At 40.6% G+C, this 18,000-nt stretch overlaps 1 long non-coding RNA gene across 3 annotated transcripts in view; it reads right to left on the minus strand.

Annotated features, from left to right (window-relative positions):
* The window catches only part of LOC114020167, a 324,008-nt gene extending 306,242 nt beyond the window's left edge, over positions 1-17,766 (minus strand). For all 3 annotated transcript variants that reach the window (XR_006287984.1, XR_006287985.1, XR_006287986.1), the window contains exon 1: positions 17,426-17,766. This is a non-coding gene — a long non-coding RNA (uncharacterized LOC114020167). The remainder of the gene's footprint in view (positions 1-17,425) is intronic.
* Positions 17,767-18,000: the final 234 nt, after the last annotated feature.

Below are 18,000 nucleotides of genomic sequence, written 5' to 3' on the forward strand. Positions count from 1 at the left end.
ACCATTAATGGTCCAGGGAGCTCCTCCGCTAGCTCTTTTAAAACTGTTGGATGCAAGTTATTTGGCTCTGTTGATTCATAAATGTCTAACTTTAGTAGCGTCTCTTTAACATGCTCCAGAGATACTAGTGGAATGCAAAGAGTGTTATCATCACCATATGATGAGATAATATAATCTGTTCTCCCCAAAAATACAGAACAGAAAGATTTATGGACACTTCTGCCTTTTCTGCATTATTATTGATAACTCTACCATTTCCATCTGGTAATTGACCAATACCTTTGTCAAGAGTCTTTTTGTTCCTATTATATTTTTAAAACTCCTTTTTATTGCCTTAATTCTGCTGGCCATAGAGTTCTCCTTGTGTTCCGTGGCTTCCCTTATCAATTTTCTAAAATTCTTAACTTCCAATTTGCATTCATTACTATCAACTTCCCCGTAATTCCATGTGTTATACATTATTTTTTACAGCTGCCTTCACTTCCCCTCTAAACCATGTCCTTTTATCAATCACCAGAGCCCTCTTCCTCGATTGTGGCTTTTAGGGCATCTTGGAAGGTGTTATGAAATTATTCACATTTTTCTGATTAAATTCTTCCTTCTAACTGATTTGGCTCATAATTGTTTTCAGCTTTGTGCCCTAGTAAAGTGCACGTGTGTGAGTGTGTGTGTGTGTGTGTGTGTGTTATTGATCTGGATTTATTCTGCTTGCACTATGAACTATTAGTGCCTATCTTTTTCTTTCGTACCTGTACAGTAACAAATTCAGGGAATGATTGCAGCACACATTCCGTAAAGGTGGGTAAATTGTGGCAAACAAGTGTGACAAAGAACTATGAACTTAGACTGGTCCATGAAAATGTAAGTAAAGATATTTGAATATCTATATAGCAAGTTTAAATCTGATTAAACTAAAAGTTTGGAGGAAACCACTGTGCAGCAAACCGCTCTAAAAAAAAAACGGAAAAGGTTACATTTCTACTTTTGGTACCCTCCACTTCCAATAGAGTCCGGAGAATTAGATAGACTGAACAAAAGCTGGTTTCCCAGAACAAATGTGTGTAAAGCATGGCACAGGAAACTGTATATACCAAAAAGAAAATATGTTTTCTTGAACCTCTGAGGCCTGCCAACTCCCAGCTGCTGCCTCCCTCCTCAGCCAAATCCCAATATCAGCTCTCTGATGCTTTTCTGATCCCAGCTGCCATCTACCTTCCCTGCCAAATTCAAATCTTGGAGACCTCCCCACTCCCAGTTCCCATTTTTCTCTCTGGATAGACTATAGTCTGAGTCTCCATGCTCCAGCTGCCATTTTCCCATCATCAAATGAACAGATTCACCAGTACATTCTCTGACTGTTTTGCACCACTCAGGTAACACTTAACAGCCATAAATGCCATTAAGGTGGGTTTGTGGCTGCTTTGCATTGCCTGAGGCACGGCAAAGCAGCAGGTGCGCACCAGTGAAGCCCAATGATCCCAGCCACCATGTACATCAGCAGATATTTTAATGGTGGTTCATCTGTTTACTGATTGGCTTGTTTCTGACAGTTTTCTGCTGTCTTTCTTTAGTTTCATTAATCACATGAGGAGCAACTAATCTAGGGAGTGGTAAAAATCAGCTGGCAGTAGTAGAGGGAAGATTCTCTAATTATAGGTCCAGCAGAATGATACACACTGCAATATTGCCAGCACTAAACACTGATTAATTATGAGTCAAGCTCTAAAAAAAAATCATGATTTTTTAAAACAAAATACATTGTGGATTCTTTTAATTTACAGTCTTCTTATTGAGCCTTTAGGTTACACTCAGGTCACATTTACAAACTTTTCTCTGCAAGCATGAGGGCTAGAAAAAAAAATAGTAAGATTCTCACTAAATCACATGTCCTCCAGAGGTTCAGGCTTTACGTAACATAGCAAATATCACAAGACTCATGATAAAACCGTCAGCTGGCCACACTGCCTCTAGAAACCTTGCAGTTAATTAAAGATGTTGTCATTAAAGAGCCAAGGAATTATTAGTGTTGTTTACATGCTGAGTTCACTCCCCAAGACTGCATGCTTGGGAACAGTGTTGATAAGGGAAGACACATAAAGATCCCCTTAACGAAATGAAACACTTCCCAAAAGAGGTAAACTGCTGTATACTTTAACTATTAAAGATTTGGGGAAATATCTAGTACTGGGGATAAATGACAAAGGAAATACAAAACCAAAAGGCACATCAGGGCTCCCAGGTTGTATTTTTCTTCCAAATTATATTTATATTCTACACATTTCTAATGTGTCCATCACAAGAATATGTAAGCACCAGTAGATGTTTACTCTCCCAACATAACTATGCCGATACATAAAACAATAACTACGCCATGAATTCCAGCAGCAGGTTTTGATAATGGATACACCTATCTCAAACAACTACTGTATATCAGGTGTGAAATTCAATTTCTTATGAACCAATATACAATAAGAAATGTACATTTTACCACGTTATCTATTGATATGTTAACATGCAAAAGGTCGAAGCTTAAATGTTGTTTTTCACAGTGGTGACACCCTTAGTTATTTACCCAACAAGACATTCGCAGTTGTATGAATGAGATAAACAGATGAAATGTCTAATGACTAATGGAAATTTCCAGCAGCCACTACTAACAAAAGTAAACCTGATAGAAGGATCCCATAGGTTTCTCTGAGCATTTACAGAATCAAGAAGAAGAAGGAGATTAGAATATTCCCAATTTAGGTATTTTTCTATCACAAATTAACTTTAAAAAGATGGTTTCCTGAGCAAACTATGGTTCCTCCATTATTATAAATGTTTTCACAGATGATTATCCATGCACCTATATTAAAAAAGTCATCTATCCAAGAGTCTGGCTCACTTTCTTTGTGAAAGAAGCAGACAGAAGTGGTGTAACAAATATAAATGTGACAAGTCACAATTCCCTGGAATGAAAAAAGCATTTTTCCTCCATTTCAGATCTCGATTAAATAAATCCATTGTAATAAGTAGCAGCTTTTTTCTTCAAAAGAAAAAAAAGGAAGTTATTCTGATTACAGTGAAAACACCAAACCACATATTTTATGTATTTTTATGATAGGAACTATTATATTTATTATAGCAACTATTAAACACAAAATGGCTGAAAAATACTTAACCTGTTTTTGTGAACATTTTAGAGATTATCAGTGTATGAGTTCCATTACATGTCAATGCTACTAGATTCTACCACATTCTCAGCAGTTAATTGCTTCAGTGCTGGTCCTTCACTCCAGCATCTATGCCACTACAAAATTCCACTGATGTTCCAAAGTTCCACTGAAATCATAATGGAACTTCAATGACACATCTGATACATTGGACGGACAGCATGAGGGAGTATTGCCTCAACTGCCCAGAAAAAGTTAACATTTACCAACTTGCCTATATTTCAATATGAGGCTTCATAATAATAAATTTGCATTTTATTTAGATTCACTAATTTCCAAGATATGAGCATACAGCTGTCAATGCATGCAATTACTGCCCATAGAGATAAAATGAATACAAAAATATGGATCCAAAGCTGTATATATACCACTATTAGAGCACTCAATAGGGCTGCCTAGCTTTTCAAACATGTGGGTGCACTTTCCATAGAAGGACCATGACTTCATTTACACTCCTTAAATATGCTAAGTCTATACCACCCAGTTCCGCCCCGATAAATCAATAGTAATCTTATTCATTATTGAAAATATCATCTTGTTGATGAAATAATAGTAAAATCTCTCCCCTCATCCAGACCCTTAGAGATCAATGTCTAGACTATACATAATGGGTGAAATTAGATGCCTTCTGAGAGACACAGGACAGAACTTCCAGCCCAGGGTGAGGATGAGCTAAAATGGCTTTAAGCCACCTTTTTGCCCTCGTGATCCTGGGTTGTTCCGGGGCTGGAGAGGCTCTCAGAGTAACTTAGACAGCCCTGAGTGTTCGTCTAAGTTATAGCAGGCTCCCTGGATTGCTCTGTGGGCCACAGTGCTGCCCAGAGTCTCTGCAGCACCGCAGTATGCTGTAGCCCTGTCCCCAGCATGCGCCCTATACTTTGGTTTGCAAGGGAATCATCAGGAGGCAGTCTTACAACTGTCTTCCACAGTGCCTCCACCAGGGAAATGCTCCCACAGCCAAATATGGGGCTTTTAGAGTCCCTTTACACTGCTTTGGCCCTTTTTATTTGGTGCATAGTGGGTGGAGGGAAGGTGAGGACCTCACTCAATAATTCCTGCTGTTGCAAAGAATATTTTCCACTGACATCTTCTAAATTAGGCATATTTAATCCAGACCCAAATATTCTAAGGTGGGGATGAAATAAGTATGACCACTAATATATTTAGTCACTGGACTTTGGATATCTTTCCTCCTCAGGGCACTCGTGTGGTCATTCATCTTCACGTTATAGGAGGTTAAGATGCCATTGTCCACATGTACTTTCACTATGATCATAATATAATGTACGAAACTGATTTCACATGAAATACCATATGTCTTTATTGCAGACTTTTTTTCTGTCAGTGGGTATGAGCAGTGTTTCCCTCCAATCAATTTAATGTAATAGCCACAGGCAACAGCCACCCATTTGGTTTACCGACAACTCAGGTGTCCTGTATATCCCAACTGAAGTTAAGATTTTACCAAACCAAAACCTATCAGTCAGGATTTCTTTCTGCAAAACCAGCTACAAACACCACCATATTTTACTCAACTATAACATTAAAATAATAATAATAATAAAATCCAGCTACATCTTTACATTTTAGCCAAATGTAAAGATGTAAAATTGATTCCAGTCTTGCCCCCCCCCCATATGACTTGGAGATGTATGGTTAAATATCTAAATCAAGGATCGATAACAAAATTGAACATACATAATGTTAAACAGTTCCACTCTCCTTTAGAGACTATCTGTGATGGGGTGTCCGCCCCACACAGGATGGGAAGGGGCCAAGGTGGCCAGGTAGGCCTATTAACTCCATAGGCTTTACCTGGAGGAAGAGCCAGGGAGCAGGGAATTGATTGCAAGCAGGTTCAGCTGTGCAGGAATAGGTGAGGCCTATAAAGCCAGGAACCTGGCAACAGAGCTGGGCTGCTGCTGGGAAAGGGCAGTCACTCCCTGGGAAGAGGAAGAGGGAGGAGAGTTTGGAGCTGGTACTCCCAGGGAAAGGGGGGAACCAGGAGTGGTAGGAAGCAGTCCAGGGAAGGAGCAGTAAGGGCTGGGAGAGTAAAGCCCAGAACTGCTGGGTGGAAGGTCTCTGGACTGGAACCCAGGTTCCCTTACCAGCCACTGTGGGACTGGCACATGTGGCAGTGAATGGAAAGACTACTTAGGGCTGCTGAAGGAAAGACTTTGATATACCCCAGAAAGGGGGAATGCTGAGTGACCTGATTGGAGGGCTGAGTCACAAAAAGGACACAGCGATTCCTGGAATATGAGAGGGGCTGCAGATCAGAGAGAGAGAGGCGGAGGATAGCATGCCACCATAGGAATGGGCATCGATCTGATGAGCTAATTCCCAGAGCAGCTAGGAGGAGGCGCCACACTAAAGGTAAATATTATCCCTTTTTCCACTGAGGAAAAATATGAAAGAATAATAACCATCAAAGAAATTTGCCAACGTTCATATTTATAAAGTATTCCTTTTTCGTGTTTTTAAAAATGTTTAAAAAGGGTCTAAATTTTTAAACTAAGGTATGTAGTTTTGCCAGCCTCAAGAGATCTAAAAGATTTTGGTCCCCTCTGCAGGAGCTCTGACTACCACACCTATCCATCCCCTGGCCAATAATTTTTACCCCAAAGCAATTCTGTAACCTTAATCCCCGCATCAGTTCTGCCCCCTCCAGTTCAACCCCTCAAACCTCATTTCTGCTCCTCCTGCAGTTCTCCACCCACTTTTCCCAAGCCTGGAAAGGTGGCAGCAGATGCTTCTCCTGCTTCCAGGCTGGGGGAGGAGTGGGTCCCAGGGCTCTTCACCCACTCCCCTTTCCCAGGGCCAGTGCTGCATGGAAGGAGTGGATGTTGGGGAGTAGAGGCACCATTTGTTACTCACAGAAGCAAGAGGGAGGAGGGAGCAGAGCTGCCCTGAGCGTCTGAGCTCTTTAGCTCCCTTTTCCCTGCTGCAAGCATGGCTTTGATTTGCTGGCAGTGAAGGAAAAAGGAGTGAGAGCTCCTCCTGCAGCAGCAGCTCTGGTTGCTCTGCCCCAAGAGGCAGGCAATTACAACAGGGCTCAAATTCACCAGGTAGGGCTCAAATTCACCAGAGGGCTGGAACTTCTTGCATCATCATGAGACTGGCTCCAGTCCCAGCCAAAATGTCATCACTGGCAAAGGAAATCAGGAGACTTGGAAACAAAGACAGGTAAAGTTAGGCTCTTAAATCCGTATCTAGGTACCTAAACAAGACCCTGATCCTGTACCCAAGTAAGCACAGGTCTAACTTGATACAAGTGAGCTGCTTCATTGACTTCAATAGGACTACTCAGTGTGTGAAGGTAAATACATGGTTAACTATTTGCAAGACCAAGTGCTAAAAGCAGCCTGATTTTTGGAGGTGCTGAGCATCTACCAATGCCACTGAAACCAAGGAATGATTTACTTACCATGCACACACATCCCATCATCTATGACATTAGGTGGGAAGCTGATCTAATGCTGTTGCTTGAGGCTGAGTCAGTGCCTCCCCTCCTGGCAACAAACTCCATAAATACTCAGAGTGGGGCATGACTTTGGAGGGAAAGCAGAAAAGCAGAGGAGCTGGCTGCAGTAGCACTCACCCTGTCTTAATGCCAGCAGCACGTAGTGAAGGGAGGCCACAGGTGCAGTAGCAGGGAACTGAGACTCCAGAGTCAGAAGACTTTTGATAGGTTGAGATGCCCTGCTGAGATGCCTAAGCACAAGGAAGTGTTTCCTATAGTAACAGGACCCTCTGGATTACTAGGCTGTCCATATGCTTCTCAGTTGGTTAGCAACACTATACAGCTAAGATGTGCACAAGTAGTATGTCTACATTGCAATAAAACACTGTGGCTGGCTCATGTCAGCTGATCTGGGCCTTGGGCTGTGGGACTATAAAATTGAAGTGTAGATGTTCAGGCTCAGGCTAGAGCCTGAATGGCTACACTGCCATTTTATAGCCCCACAGCCCAAGTCCACGTCAGCTGACATGAGCCAGCTGCTCGTGTTTGATTGCAATGAAGGCATGCATAGAACCTCAGTTATGAACACCTCGAGAATGGAGATTGTTCATAATTCTGAAATGTTTGTAACTCTGAACAAAATGTTATGGTTGTTCTTTCGAAAGTTTATAACTGAACATTGACTTAATACAGCTTTGAAACTTACTAGGCAGAAGAAAAATGTTGCTTTCCCTTTATTTTTTTAGTAGTTTACGTTTAACACAGTACTGTACTGTATCTGCTGCTCCCTGTTTGTGTACTTCTGGTTCCAAATGAGGTGTGCGGTTAACGGCTTAGTTCATAAATCTGAGGTTCTACTGTACTCTAAGGGGCCAATCCATGCACTGACACCAAAGACATCCATTGACTTTGATGGGTGAAGATCAGGCTTTAATAGCCTATTAATGCATATGTAGTTTCAGCTTGTATTTTAAATGCATATTACGTAGCTGCATTAAGTATTAAACAATTATATTTTTAAAAAACAGTATGTGATGTATAAAGTACAGGAAAGTCTAATGGTATCAAAACATGGTGCTTATGCAGGAAAATAATGCAATCTTTTTTTGGTCCCTTGCTTCTGAGCAGACTGGAAGTGGGAGAGCTGCAAAGGGAGCATGCTCAGCTCTGTGGAATGAAAAACTTTGTGTTGCTCTCTAGCAACCCATCTGGGCAAAGGCAGGTTGTCAATGTCACTGGCATACTAACCAGAAGTATTTCAGACATAAAGAGGGGTCTTGATGAAGGAGAGCGGAGTATGTACAGAAGGAACTTTTAGTTCACAGAGCCCTCCCTGTTCCCCACAAAAAAAGGTATTTAGAAATATACTAAAAAATAGTTACAGACAGGCTCTAGAATTGTGTCACGTTAACAGAATCCTGTTTCTCTTTCTGCGTTACCATCTGTTATGTGAGGGATGGAGGATTGCCTGGAGAAAAACTATAATTCTAGATGCCATGAAGAGGGAGAGAGACTGGCACTCTGAACCTATATGCATGCTAGAAGTTATAGAAATGGAGCTTAGTTCTTTGGTGGCCAGACAATCTGGCCAGACAGGTGGGTCCAGACTTTCTAAAGAGCTCAGGACCAGATTTCCAGGGACTCGGCAACCATAACTAGGGACAGATTTTCACAGGAGCTCATCTCCCATTTAGAAACCTAAATAAGAACCAAATTTTTCAAAAGTGCTGAGCACGTACCAGCTCCCATTGTGACTCTTTTTTGCTCAGATTTTAAGAGTTTAATACCCAAGGTGTGGAGCACTTTTGAAATCTGGCCATTTATTTTGGTGTCTAAATGGGAGCTGATCTCTTATGAAAACTTGGTCCCAATTGAGAGTGCTGCTCTCTGGTGAAAACTCTGACTAAATGAATAGCTAAGAAGGACATCATGAGAATTTAATCCACTTTTCCATCTTGCACATAGAAAATATTTTTGGTTTGGCTGTTCTGTCACATTTTGTGCTACTAACACACTAGTTTAAAATCTATTTAGCAGTCTCTGCTGAGTTGTTTTTTTTTTTCTTTTTTTCTGTGCTGGTGCCCATAGCAACCTATACCGTGATGAGCTGTGAAGCTTCTGCAAAAGTTGCTACAGGGCAAACAGTACAATCTGCTGTTTCAGAGTAATAAACTAGATCAAAGTGCATGATTCACCCTAGTTGCTTGTAACTTTTCTGCTACAGCTGTGTCTGTCTTCCTAGAGTTACTAGTAAATGAACTTTAGTTTCCAAAACTAGACTCTGAAGACTTCCCTGTTGCTGGCATTAGCATATCTACTTTGAAAAATATAAAGTAGGATATTCACCAGTAGTACATTTGTAAATAGCCTGTCAGAGACAACTGACACTCAAATGTCACAGGCTTCCAATTTCTTTATTTGGTAAATAAGCCATCCTTTAGCCCAGGTCACACTGTGGCAAGTTAACAATTTATAGAATGGTCTCAATTCACTTCCACTGAAATCCAGTGGTATTTGTCAGTGACTTCAAGTAGTGCAGGATTAGAGCAATTATTTTACTTGATAGCTAACCCCTTATATGTTAGAAAGTTATGCCAATTTAATTGTGAAATATAATGCCTATATAGGTGTGAAGTAGTCATCTTTCATCTGAGGATCACACAGCACTTGATAAACATTTCTTAAGTCTCAAAACAGCCTTTTGAAATAGGTAAGCATAAAATATTACTCACTTTACCAAGAAAGCTGAAACCCAGAGAGGTTAATGGGACTTGGCCAATGTCATATTCAGTACATCTCCAGACTAGGCTAAAAGGCATATATTAAAAAAAACTAGTAACATTTAAGACCACCTTTTATCCTAGTTAACATATGTTTATGCAGAGTGTGGCAGAGCAAGGAATAGAACTCGGTTCTGACTAGGTCTCCTGTTCTAAAGTTTTTACATGAAAGTTTTTTTCTTTTACCTTAATATCTGACTTCCTATCTCATTACATCTACAAATCTCAAACTGTAGTCATGCATCTTTCACAAGCTCAATAGCAACTGTAAATATTTAACACAGAGCAGAGAGATTTAAGAGGATCTGAACTTACTTAATAGGCAAAATGCTAGCCAAATCAAAACAAAATTAGAGACGACTCTCTCACCAGTGCTAAACATGTCATTCTTGTTTCTTTATATACACCAAAAAGAAAAGGAGGACTTGTGGCACCTTAGACAAACAAATTTATTTGCGCATAAGCTTTGCTCAAATAAATTTGTTGGTCTCTAAGGTGCCACAAGTCCTCCTTTTCTTTTTGTGGATACAGACTAACACGGCTGCTACTCTGAAACCTATATATACCAAGTAACTCATCTACTTTTTATTTCAAGATCTTGCTCGAGCATTTGGTCCTTTGTTTCTTTTTAACATACTTGCCTGCCTCTCTCTCTCACTCCTTCTCTGAAACAAAGAAAAAAGCTTTATTAAATATGGCAATTAAAATATCTATGTGAAACTCTAAACAAAGAGGTCATTTAATTCAGCCAACAATGGGAGCCTAAAGTGAAGTTTCTAAATCCATATTCAGACACCTGAATGAGTGGCATAATTTTTAGAAGTGTCAAGAATCCAGCAGCTGCAATCAACTTAAGTGTGAGCTGCTGCATGCTCAGCACTTTTGAAAATCAGGTCACTTATTTAGGCATGGACATAAGGAGTTAGGAGCATGATTTTAGACCAACTCATGGCCTATAGACACAGTCTTTTGAAAACCTATAGAAATCTCGCTGGTGGCTAATACCTAATTCAGACTGATGGAAATGTGACAGAAGAATTCCCCACATTCAACCCTCTGTTCCTTCTGCCACCTAATGAATACAGCTCACTGTTGAGTGGTGGGATTGTAGCATCATAATGGGCAAATGGATGCAGGAGTATAAGGGAGACAGACAGGTAAGCAAGGTTATGTAGATATGGTAACAGAGAAACTCTCCTCCTTTTCAGTGGCCAGATCTGGAGCATGAACACAGATAGGAGAAGAGAAAACGCCATTCCTGTTGCATCATTCCCTGCATCCCTGGAAACCTGTCTGCAAGTGTTTTCCAGGGTAGGAAGAGGACAGGCGAAGGGAATGGCCCCTTTCCATGGCATTGTTCGCCCAGTTGACCCCATAGGAAAAACAAAAACAATAAAAAATACTGACAGGTTTCAAAGTAGCAGCTATGTTAGTCTATATCCACAAAAAGAAAAGGAGTACTTGTGGCACCTTAGAGACTAACAAATTTATTTGAGCATAAGCTTCACGAAAGCTTATGCTCAAATTTGTTAGTCTCTATTGCATTATTTTTTTTCTTTTTTTATTAAAAAGAAATGTTAAGCAAGTTAGCATTACCCTAGTCACTCTCTTCCTCCACTCTAATGCCCTCAAATAATGTAACCACCTGGACTCAGGAAACTTGGGTTCTATTCCTAGCTTGGCCACTAATCTAGTGGATAACCTTGGGCAAGTCATTTCACCTCCCTGTGCCTCAGTTTCCCCACCTGTAAAATAGGGATTATGATATTGACCTTTGTAAAGCACTTTCAGATCTGCTGATGGAAGAGCTGGACATTATTTATTATTATTGTATACATTTTACAGATGAATAAATAGACATACAGGTGACCTGAGTTGCCCAAGATTATATAGAGGACCTGTAAGAGTCAGAAACACAACCTAGGAGTCCTAATTCATAGTCCTCTACTGGAAACACATTCCCATCTACCGCATATTTAAATACAGACTCATCGTATTAGCAATAATAATCATGCTTAGCATTTATGGAGGACTTTCCTGATCAGATGTAAATGGGTGTAAAACACTACTAAACCCAAATGGTAATGATTTACACCTACTTTGCCCTGGTGTAAATCACTGCACTGATGCAAGAAGACAGAAAGTTTGTCACCTAATTGTTAACTACATATGGATTAATCAGATAAGGTTGGTATGCTACTTTAACCATCAGCCCCTGGGATTTTACACTGAATGGTGGAAATATTGAAGATGTGAGTGCCACTGAGTGTGAGGGATTAGTAATTTATAATAGACACAAGACAAAAATAGATTAAATGTTTTCAGAGGGTGCTGAGTCAAACTGCGAACATAGCATGTATCCTTGAAGGTAATTTTGGCAGCAAAGTCGAGCTTGGCTTTAAAAAATGTTGATGTTTCAAAGTTCTTTTGCTATCGGATGGTGCTGGTCTTTGGAGTTAATCAACAGCTTGCATTACCATGTCTCTTCTCCCCAGCACTCGCTGCCAACAGGACTGGGACAAAGCAAACACAAGTGGAAATGAACTGGAAAAGAGTGATTTCCTCACTACCACTTCTCTGAAGTGTTCTGGCAGTAATTGTGGAAGGATTCAAGTTTTATGGATATGTTATCTAGGGTATATAATTTTAAAAGATATGAACTGGAACATTTTCATACAAATCAGAAGAAACATGGCACTTTTCCCTCTGTTCTTCACACTAGTCAGTTATTCTCAATATTTATTTGTTTTACCACAGATCAGGTGACTGGGCCCTTCCACATGCCCAGAGCGGACTTTTCTTGGGGTTGTCTTCTATCAGTGACTGACAGGAATTGTCTCCCTCAAGATATCGGGCCTGTTCTCCAGCAGATGTTTCCTGCTCATTCTCTGAGCTTCTTGCCTGACTCCAGTGTTCCCAACTCTCACAATTTTGTTGAGAGTCTCATGATTTTGATGTTTTTCTTAAAGCCCTGTCCCCTGGAATCATGTGATTCTGTGAGAATCTGGTAAGTAAAAAGTAAGTTTCTAGCCCTCTTGGTTACAGAGAACTTGAAAACATGATGCCAGACACATATGACACCAGCAGATATAAAAAGAAACCCCTATTTATTTATTTTTAAATCATGATTTTTCTAAGCCCATCTAATAACTTCTGGTGCCTGACTTATGATTTTTGAACACTTGGGGTTGGCAATGTGTCACACCCTACATCCCAGATGCTACAGTTCTCCTATTATACCTGTCTTAACCTGCTCCACCTCTCAGTAGCAGTGGCTCTCCTGCTCCTGGTGCCACCTCTTTGGTGCATGACCCTTTAACAGCAGAATGTGTCGGTCTTTACCCGACTCACCTTAAAACTACCTCAGTTGCCACACAGACCCCTCTATACAGCTCGCTCTCTCTGATATTCAAGTGTGCAAGTGTTACTGAAAGAAAAAATATACACACCCTTTCACAAAGCTTTTACTGGGTTCTCTTCCTCACTAGTTACCTCAGACACAATAATATAACAAAAGGAATCCCTATCTGCACTTTTCTATCTCATGTTCCAAATAACAATAGTCTCTTCCCACCTTACCATCACAGATATATTAAACATAAAGCACTATGAAGGTTTTGTTTTTTTTTTAATTTCTCAAACTGGTGTCAGACTGGAAGCATTGTCCTACCATGCCATAAGAATGATAGGAGGTGATGAATGTGGTTTAATTAGGCCACAACACTATTTCTTAAAATATCTCGGATTACCCAGCGATAAATTGGACAGTGCAGGTCTTCATCATTTCCTTAGCCACTTCCACATAATCCCCAACCTGGTCCTAGCTATCCCGCCGCTGGAATCCTGCCACTTTCCCCGCCTATGAGGATTAAGGGGGCTATAAAAAGGAAGGGTGGCTGGCTCCCTGCTGTTCCAGATGTGGGAGCCCCAAGCCACCTTTCCTCAGCTCCATTAAGGGATGTTTTCTGCTAAATCCCCTTGGAATACATTGTATCTGATAATTATAACCCTTCCATACTAAGTGCCTGCACTGCACATCTGCCAGAGGTTTTACATGCTGAGCTGAAACATTATAACCTAACGCCTCTGCTCCACCCCATTGGGTCCCAAACCTGCTGTGTCTTCTGTGACAGATAGGACAATATCCTGGATGAACCTTATGGAAGTAAGAAACATTACTGACTTAAGTTCAATGCCTTTTGGATCCATCTATTAAAAATGCAATTGTTTGTGTAATTGTGAGATTGTATGTAATTTAGGGCATGCCAATGTAATTTCTCTAGTTATCAGTTTTCTCAACCCCTGGAGAGGTGTGCATATACTAGTTCAAACTGGATTCTCTAGGGACAAATGGGGGGGGGGGGGTTGATAAATAGCCTGGTTTTAAACAGGTATGGGGCTTTTTTCCTGATTCAGCAAATGGACAGGACTTCTGATCCATGGATGACCCCAATCCTTAGCAAAGGGTTGGAAGGAACGGGCCTACTGAGGCCCCCAGAGAGTGTGTGTGTGTTCGCAGAGAAGCTGTGCCCAACTTGAAACCACAAGGAAACCCCTTGGGTGGAGTTGTGAAGGACTGCTCCCAACCAGAGCCCACGTTAGGGTTGGGATGGTCTCTGGTAAGCTTATTAGGTTCTTTTCTTGGTTTTAATGTGTTTTCTCTCTAATGCTTTTTACCTTAAGAGTAACAGTAGGCTTGCATAGGAAGTGCTGTGGGGTAACTTAAAACTGTTGGCAATTACACGGCGTACCATCTCTGAGGGGAGAAGCAAGGAGGCCTGGTTAGGCAGACTGTCTTGGGCTGGAAAAATCACAGAAGGGTCAGGGAATGATGCAGCCTGGAGATAACCTGATCAGGAGGTAGTGAGATGCAGGTCTCCACCCAAGAGAGGTGACAGTCAGGGGAGCCAGAAGTCTGTAAATAGGTGCCCTCTTGCTGAACCAGTAAGGGGAAATACTGGTGCATTTGCCCCGAACTGAGACAGCTGCTTCATAGTGGGGCAAAAAACCCCACCCCACCTCAGCCCCTCTAGCAGTGACAGGAAAATTCCTTCCCAGTCCCCAAAGAAAAACAGGTGACTGGCATAATGGCCACAGCAGGCCAGGAAGGAATCCAGCTCTCTTTCAGCTTTCATAGGGGAGTGGGTATTGCCACCTGATCTAAGTGAGAAAGGCAGCTTCTGTGATCACATGGAGTATAAATATCACCCCCCCCACACTTCCGGTCAGCTGAAAGAGCAGTGACCCCCTCTCTGATCTGGTCCAGCTACTTCCTGCTCCCACCCACTCCATCCGGGTAAAATTTTCTCCTCTCTGCTAGCAGTTTCACAGGGAACCCATAAAGGAGCAACAACCCCTTTTCAGCCAGCCAGCCGGACGAGGACCCACTACATACAGTTGAGATGAGCACATTTTATCCTGTGTCCATGGAGTCATTCTCTTCTAACTACAGACACTACTATTAAATATATACAATAGTATATACAATATACAATACTATAAAAATATACAAAATATATACAATTGTGTACGGTACTGTACCCCATAATACAGTGTGGTCTAACAATAGATTGTTTTGGTCAGTGGGAACTCAACCACACTGTCTCCTTATCACCTGAGTCACTGCCACAAATTTCCAAGAACAGCAAAAATAATGAGCCCTTTGCACTTCTATGGTGCCTGTCATCAAAAGACATTGAAATATTTTATAAACACTAATTATGGAATGTGAGAAAGTATCCCTTTTTCACAGATGGGGAAATGGCAGCACAGAAAAGTTAGGTGACTTGCCCAAGGTCACACAAGTCTTTTTTTGGCAGAGATAGAAATGGAACCTGCAATTCCCTAGTCTGTCCTATTTTCTAACCACCAAAAGCATGGTATTCTCTAGAGGACCTGAAAAGCTTTCAGGGGGCTTTCAATGTAGAGAAAACATTTCAAAACATATTTCTCCCCCATCTTCCCACAGCCAAGAAAAAAATAATCTATTTAGGCTGACTGAGACGGTAAGCATTTGGAAGGGTTTTTTAGGATCTCAAATCTACATTCCTTTCCCCCCATTCATTTAAAAAAATATATACTTAAATTCACTGTTTAAGGGCCCAACCTATGCTTGCTCTTTCAGGCAGTCTGAGACTTTGGCCCAAGTCCCAAGCTAAAATGGATAGGAATCCAATCAACAATAAGAACATGAGGCATGGCATCTGTGCAGAACGTTACCTTACATTTCAGAAGCTCTTTCCCATACTTGGCTGGAGCCATTTACATTTCTTAGAAGAAATCCACCAGTTTTTGTTTTTTTGTTTTACACTATCAAGTCTGATGGGCAGATGGGAGACCTTTAGGTTGGCAGACAAGAATGAGCATAACAGGTGAACGACAATGAACTTGTCTGCTTGGAAGGGCTTGCTCTCCAGAGTTTGCATCTTTGGCAAACACTTTTGACTCAGACCTGAAATACCATCTTTAAGAACAGGCATCCTCCAAAATATTATTTTCTTTCCCAAATGAGTTTATTAACTTAAAAAAGAAAATGCTACAAATAAGAAACACTGTTGTCCTTTATGTAAATATTTCAACTAACTTCTTTATATTATTCAATAAGATTATCCTGCTAAAGGATTGTTTTTCCCTTTAACCCAACATAAATGATTTATAGTTCCAAGACTTCTCCAGTACTTTCCAAATTTAGCAATTTACTCTCTGAAAACAAAGCCCATAAATTTTAGAAAAGGGTTATGCTGAATCCCATTTTGTACTTAATTGTACTTTCATTACCATGGAAAAGGAGTTAGGTTTGTTTTTCAAATAGCAGGCATTTTAAATGAACATCACACACAGAGTAACTTTGAAATGCACGGATAATTTACTAGGCTATATTTTATCAACTCAGCAATTTTTGTAAACATATTTCTAATGTTACTCTCAACTTGTAATGTTACATACAGTTGCCTTGTTAATAAAACTGTTTTTATTCAAACTAACTCAATGACTGAAATAACCTTGTGACTTAGATTATGTTTATTACCATTACATTGGATAATTTTGTTAGTACATATTTGAAACAACATTTCCTAAAGAATCCTATAGCACTCAAGATAAAAACGAAAACAAGCAATCCCACAAAACCTTGTCTTGAATACAATTTTGGAACTTATATAAAATCAAAATATCTCAGATCTCGCTAAGATTTTCAGAAGTATGTTCACAAATAAAAATCCTTCATAAGTCAGAACCGCTGAATGCTGCCACAAGATAAAATTACATGCATCACAACAAAGGAATGCAAAAAGCTGTAATAAAGCTCAAGTCAGTGAAGTAAATATGGACAAAAGAAAAGTGGATCCCCCAAAAATATGACTGTGAGAAGAACAAAGCACACACAACAAAGAGCGTGCAAACCCTGGATTCAAAATACATATATTTAAAAAAAGATGAGGACATATGGTTTTCTATTTTAGCTTGAAAAATAAGGGGGCACAGCAATGAGTCTTGCTGGCAGGCAGATAACTTACAGGCCCTGACCCTTCGACTCACCAGGAATTCAAACACAAAGCTCTTTTCATAGTGACCGTGCCATACATTCTCAAGATAAGGCGGCAAAATAAGGAGTAGTGGAGAAATGCCACAAAGCTCAAGCTACGTGAACTGTTGATATAGATTGTTGTTCCCTATATGTTTGCTTCAAACCTGATGCTGCTTATACACAGCTATTTTCACCAAATCTGAAGCTACAGCAATGTGATTTAGAAAAGGGACACACCTCCTGAAAAAGACAAACACATGTACAAGCAGCAAGGGAAGTACTACCCACTACCCAATTTTGTACAGTTCAGAATTAACATACACCACAGGACAAATAATCTGCAAAACAGTGAGTTTCCAAAAAGGGTCGCTTTGTCAAAACAGAAGGGTTTGTAAAAACAACAATAGGTACATTTAAAACAATGTTTTAAATCTGGACTCACCATGAGAAAGCAACAGTTGCCTGAAGTTAGTGTGTTATTTTCTGCCCTGTTCCATTTCACATTTTGCCTACAGTTGTCCAACACTCAGCAGCTCAGAGCTGCCACACAGAGCCCCCTTCAGTGAGCTGGCTTATTAGCCTGTCAATTTGAGTCCCAGCTTCTGTATTATGCAGCTCTGCACTTTGCTGAAGTTCTAATATAATTTCCATACGCTTCCTCCCTGCCTGAAGTAGGCAGTTTGTTCTCTCTGTTTAATAAATACTCAGATCACTTTTCTGGTACTCACAGGGATAAAGCTTTAAGTTGTTAGTCTTCTAGTTAAGGAGTTCTCACTAAGTAGTGGGTGGAGAAAACTAAGCTCAGTACAAGGAAACTCTGCGCATAATCACAACTTGAAGAAACTTCCTCCCTTTCTCCCCCCCCCCCCCGCAAGGCTAAGCTGCCAGTGCCTCCTTCACAGAATTTAGGAATGTAAAGGGAGGACTCAAAGAGGCCCAGTCAGACAAGCCTTTCTCAATCAATTAGCTTGCAGCCATTACTTGTGACCTTAGGTCACGCAACATAAGTGTGTGGGG

The sequence above is a fragment of the Chelonia mydas genome, chromosome 1 (assembly GCF_015237465.2).
Source record: "Chelonia mydas isolate rCheMyd1 chromosome 1, rCheMyd1.pri.v2, whole genome shotgun sequence".
In the NCBI taxonomy this organism is placed as follows: domain Eukaryota; kingdom Metazoa; phylum Chordata; order Testudines; family Cheloniidae; genus Chelonia; species Chelonia mydas.